We start from the raw sequence: 6,300 nt of genomic DNA, 5'->3' as shown, positions 1-6,300 counted from the left end.
ACGAGGCTCCTTTCTCGGGCCTGCGGAGAGGAATCTTCCCCCTAGCGGACACAGGGGAAAGAAAGAACCAGAGCTGTCTGGAAAGGAAGAGGAGCAGGGAGCTGCCAATGACCAGACTGTGGGGACTAGGGAGGGGAGGGCGGGGGAAGGTGGGGGGGTGGGGGTTTAGTTGGGCATCACACTGGGCACATCCTGGGCCATGGCCTGGTATAGTCTTGCCAAGGGGAGGGTGCCAATAAACGGTGAGTCTTTTCAGCTGTAGCCTGAATGCATGCGTACGGACTAGCACACACTGAGTCAAGTGCTGCATGCTAATTTTGAGCGAACTGTTACCACAACGGAGTATTTAAACAATCTGTGTGTGTGTGTGTGTGTGTGTCCATGCAGAGTTAAGAGGCTCCGCTATAAACTCATAAACACACAGTGGCTTAGAATAACAGAGAGATAGCAAAGAGGTGTTTGAGTTCAGCGTAAACACACACAAGCTCTCTCTCTCTCTCGCACACACAGAGACTTGAATTTAACTCTGCGCACTTAGACACACCCAAACACACTTAAACAGGGGAAGGAACGACACACATCCTTGACCTCTAATCCAGTCAGAGAGGACAAAATAATCATATTACGTTTTATAGCTTCACGTTTATCACCTGCAAAACGCCACAGAGGTTTCAGTGCTCTCTCTCTCTCTCTCTCTCGCTCTCTCTCTCTCTCTCACACACACACACACACACAGACATACACACACACACATACACACACACTTGACTTTGAGAGGCCAAAATGAATTAAGAGGCATTTATCTGTAGAGTTTGGTTACCTTGACTTCAATGCTCATGAGAGCAAACAGAACCAAGCTTTCCTTTGTCACACCCTCTCTCTCTCTCTCTCTCTCTCTCTCTGTCTCTCTCTCTCTCTCTCTCTCTCTTGCTCTCTCTCTCTCTTGCTCTCTCTCTCTCTCTTGCTCTCTCTCTCTTGCTCTCTCTCTCTCTCTTTCTCTCTCGCTCTCTCTGGTGTCCTTCCCTTATTAGGGGTCATTTCAGCAGGTAATACACTCACACATTCCAGCACAAACAGTTCTGCTCTATTGTGTGAGGCTGAGAGGCGGATGTAGCTGGCCCTGATTCTCTGATAAACACGGCCATTATCCGTTTTCATTCAGACCTATAGGAATGAATAACAAAACTCGGACGAGCACCTACGTCTCCCTGCTAATTCCACCGCCGCTCCGACCGGGTGATAAGATAGGCCTGCGTTTGATGTCTGATTTGACACGCGGGATTTAGAGAGATATTTAGAAACACTTAATGGAGTTTCGCCATCTATTAACAATGATTACTGAAAGCGATATGCTTGTTTTTTTGGGGGGGGGTTTTAGTTCAGTGAGTTTCCCAGGGAGTATCATTTTTCATGTCTTAATGTTGATGTTACTGTTAATGTTAATGTTAATGTTAAAGCTAATGTCTGTTTGCCCTTTTATGGGTTTAACGCCAAACGCTGGTACTATTGGACCGTACGTGTATCTGATTTGTCCTTTGTAATGCGGCCCAGTCTGGTTCTGATAATTGTGAAATGAAGCAGAGTCTGTTCTGGGAGAGAGTCAGTCTGGGGGAGAAAAGCCAAGCGGCCACTAATGAGACGGCACCATCCGCTAACTCACCGCACCGAAGTCTTAGTCACCCATTCACACATGACTTGGAATTCACTTGTGGGAAGAAGATTTAGTTTAGTCAGCCTAATCTCAGACCAGTAATCTAGTCAGTTTGAGCTGGGGTCAGTTAGTCAGTTTTTTTTGCTTTTTGTTTTTTTTTCACCGAGACTTAAACTGGTCATATGAAGTACTAAGACATGTGAGTCACATTTTTTGGAGAGTCTTAACACACACACACACACACAGACACACACACACACACACACATGCAAAAAAAAAGCTATGTATAATCACAACATTTCAATGTTATGGTTTTGTAAGTATTGTACGTCCATCTATGCAGAGACCTGCAGACAAACCCACACATTACGGAAGAGAAAAGAAAGAGAAGAGATTCTTCTGTAAGCTATTTTTGTAAAAACATAGGGGTTTGCGGAAATCATGAAAAGTGTGTTTAGTTCACTGTTGTGACAAAGTGTCATATTTTAACAATGACCTTATCAGAACATCATCATTTTGACGAGATCAACTTGTCTGAATCTCTCTCACAAACACACACACACTCTCACAAACACATGTTTATACAGCAGATAAGAAGGGTAACATACATTGTAACACACATACATTAACATCCATATTAACTTCACTCATAGAAACTAATGGCTGTATTTCTGGAATGTGAAGGTTTGTATGTATTCTCACGGTTAAATAATTCTTACCTGATAATGACATCCTCTAATTAGGGTATATTTACAAATTAACTTCAGTTGTACATTGTGGAAGTATAAACTATTTACAGTGCATGTGCACAGTTAGGCAATGAGCAATTACTCATTCGTAATGACTTTGTAATGAATTCGTATAGTGGTAATAATTTATTTCTATATACAGATGTCATAGCTGTATGTGTGGACAATGTGCAAATGCACTATTATCACAGGCATCCAATAAAAATCAAACCAATTGTTCATTCATGCCACAGCGATAAAAATCTGAGTGGTACAAATTTACTCCACTCATGAACAATATTGTAATAAATGTTGGTTTAATTTTGACGTTATAATTCAGAGCTGGTATCCTAAGCTTTGTGAAGCGTTGTCATTTTCACCAGCATTTATTAATCTTTCTTTCTATTTCTTTTTTTGTTTCAGCAGGATAGAATGCTCAGTGCAGTCCAAAATATTTGTGGGTTGATACAAACAATATGCTACAAGCAAGAGGCAAAAGGCTTTTCTCTCAGTACAATGAAGAGGTAAGGGGTTGTGGTTTGATGTTGTGTGTGTGTGTGTGTGTGTGTGTGTGTGTGTGTGTGTGTGTGTGTGTGTGTGTGTGTGTGTGAGGTAGACGTGGTCTTTCTACTTATGAAGACTAAATAAGGGGAGGCCTACAGCAGCGTCATTGTGACTGCCCATCCGGTAAAGAACAGCGGGATCTTTTCTCTCTCTTTATCTTCTAGGTGAAAGAATGAACATTTAATCATTCCTCACATTTCTCAGAGTTTACAGTGTGTAACAGGTACAAAGTGTGTGTTGATATCAATATGCCTGACTGAGCATGTGTGACTGTGTGTGTGTTTGAATGTGTGTGTGTGTGTGTGTGTGTGTGTGTGTGTGTGATCTGGGCCTGTGATCCTTCACGGTGCAGCCAAGATACAATAACGGAGAAACAAAACCACACACGTACTCACACACACACACACACACACACACACACAAATACAAACCAATCAAGGATGGCAAGAAGAAAAGGAAGAGTCAGAGAGAGTTTGTAAGAGTTTGTGCATATATTTGTGTGTGTGTGTGAGAGAGAGAGAGAGAGAGAGAGAGAGAATACCCAGAGGTTATCTGTGCGGCAGATCAAAAACAACACTTTTAAAGGCTGCGGCTGTGATGGGGGGGGGGGGGGGGGGGGGGGGGGGGGGGCGATGCGGGCAGAAGCACACGCCTGCATGTGTGTGTTCCTCTCCTACCTGCTCATGTATCTGACAGGCTCTCAGGTTGTGCTGCAGCTCGGACCCACAGATCTGGACGTGTCTCAGCCAGCTCCCGCTATCGCACTCACGGCCATCCAAAGCCAACTTCTCCTGCCCCACCTCCTCCAATACCTGCAGAGAGAGGGAGAGAGTGAGAGAGAGAGAGAGAGGGAGAGAGGGAGAGAGAGAGAGAGAGAGAGAGAGAGAGAGAGAGAGATAGGGTGAGAGAGAGAGATCACACGATGATTACTATCTGTGCAGGTTAATGTGAACTGACAGAGTGAATCCTATACCACCCACTGAGATTTGAGGCAACGCTGCTGCAAACTCCAGCAAGTAAAGCCAATGCAGATATGTAAATACACCCACACAAAATGGTAACACACACACACACACACACACACAGGCGCATACAAACACGTACAGACACACACATACACACACACACACACACACACACACATTTCCAAACTCCCCAGTTTATGCTGACACGTTGGAGCTCACTCAAATACATGAGATAATCTATCAAAAAATTTGAACTCAAATTATGAAAAATCCATGTTTTTATGTTTGAGAAAAACAGATGTAATCTTAAACTTGATAATATTATGATTTAAATAATATCCTAAAATACTTTTTGTGCATATTTTTTTATATATATTTTTATGTGTTGTCTCACAGCTTGTGTGATTTTGTGTTATTATTGTTATGTAAAGTATAAAATCTAATACATTTTCAAAACAGTTACTATTAACATCAATGAATTATCCATTTCATTTTGCATGAACTTACACATCGTTGTAATACTGACCTAAGAACTCTATAAAATATAACACAAATAGGCTACAAAAGGGCGCTAGTCATGTTTTAAACCCCGCAGAATTGTCCTTTTGAATATTTTATTTCAGTAGCAAATGATTAGGATAAACAGAGAAATTGGGGCCGTGAAATAAACATACAATATTTAATCAAGCATTAAATAAATGAGGAGTGGGTTTAAGTGAAAGCAGCTCTTGTATGGTATAGGACATCCGAGTGGATGTTTGAAAATGCCTCCCTAAAAAAGTTTTCATCGCGAACTGAGATTACACAAAAGCGTCTTATCTGAGCTAAGTCTACAGGCCAGAATGAGCCGTTTATCTAACCCCGAAGAGCTCAACAACATGCAAATAAACTCGGTCTCCCTCACCAACACAATCCAAGCTTAAAAGGAGAGGGGGAAACGGCGTGTGGTAACTATTGCTTTTCAGCTACGTTTCGGACTTGTCCTTAATGTCAGTCTCCGCATTTACGTAAGCTATTATCTAAACTAAATGAACCGCGTAAGGCCTTCCACCGTAGCCTGCTACCGCAACCCTCAAAATACAACACACTGCTAAAAAAAAAAAAAAAGGAAAAAAAAAAGAAAAAAAAAAAGAAAAAAGAAAAAAAAGTGAGAAAGAAAAACCTTCCTGACTGGTACGTTTCAACCAACACACATCTATATTTTTGTGTTTAGGAGTATGATTTTTAAACATCATTTTTAAATGAATAAAATCTTAATAACTGAATAAAGTTCCTTAGAACTACATAAAACAAATAATCGAATAAACAACAATCCAGTAAACTGTCATAAAAAATCCATTAATATTTACTGAGGAATAAACAATTTTAAGAAATAACAGGGTTGAACATCGAAGCACTTATTCACAAAAATACGTGTGCTACGTCAGTATATAGTTTTTCTTTATTTAGTAGAAAAATATACAAAATTACTGAGGGAAGATTTTGAATCAGTAGTATTTGATGGGGAAATTGCAACGAATGAGCACATCACATGTGTTTCACTGGTACTGTACGACCACGCGACTAAAAAGTACACTATTTGCATAGCTTTAGTGTGTACGAGATGAATATTTGCTTCCTTTTCTCTCTCTCACGAATTAAATAAAAATATTTTACCACTTTGAATGGGCTACATCGTAACAGCTAAGCGCTTTATCGCGGACAGAAACAAAGATAGAAAAGGGACACAGACAATATAAAACGGACCGAAACACCAGAGCAAACGGACATCAGAGTAAAATACAGAAATCCCAAACTGAAATTGATTTGGAAGATATTATTTAAGTATTGGTCTAGCCATATCTTTGTGCAGGCTACGTCTCTTCGTTTTGATAAAATTATATGAGTTCACAGGCGAAGAATGAATAGACTATTATTCTATCATTAGGCAGTTAGATGTCAGAGTGTACGTTTGATCATAAAACGGACTTACCGCTACTCAACGCGAAAACGTCTTTGCACAAGACTCGGTAAAACACACTTGAGAAGACTTTAAAAAAATCCAACGGCCCGTTGTGAACCTATACTCTTAAATTTTCACAACAACACGGCACGCTCAAAGAACGGAATCGTGTTGCTTGTTTTGTTCCATGAGTCCAGTCTTTCATGTTCTGTGAAATATCACAGTGACAACCATTCCTGGACTTCACCGTGAATCACTCGTTCCTCGCGCCGCACTCTCGTGCTTGTTGTCAAGCGGACACTATACGCCGGATACCGCTGTGTCAGTTCAAACTTCGACCAACTTCAGTCTCGTGAGCCCGTCAGCAAGCAGACTGTTCCTCCACTACCCACCGGACAAATCCCCCTTCCAATTCCACGCACCTGGGGGAGTCCGTTCGTCCTACTGCCT

General features: G+C 41.2%; 1 protein-coding gene across 1 annotated transcript in view; it reads right to left on the bottom strand.

The window, feature by feature from the left end:
• The window catches only part of mecom (MDS1 and EVI1 complex locus), a 27,298-nt gene extending 21,234 nt beyond the window's left edge, over positions 1-6,064 (bottom strand). Inside the window, exons 1-2 of the mRNA XM_030776631.1 lie at positions 5,881-6,064; positions 3,621-3,755 (exon numbers count right to left, since the gene is read on the bottom strand). The gene's annotated coding sequence lies outside the window, so the exon portion shown is untranslated. The remainder of the gene's footprint in view (positions 1-3,620; positions 3,756-5,880) is intronic.
• Positions 6,065-6,300: the final 236 nt, after the last annotated feature.

Source organism: Chanos chanos, chromosome 6 (assembly GCF_902362185.1).
Source record: "Chanos chanos chromosome 6, fChaCha1.1, whole genome shotgun sequence".
Taxonomy (NCBI): Eukaryota; Metazoa; Chordata; class Actinopteri; order Gonorynchiformes; family Chanidae; genus Chanos; species Chanos chanos.
Note: the sequence above shows the minus strand (reverse complement) of the source record. Positions and strands in the feature narration are given on the sequence as shown.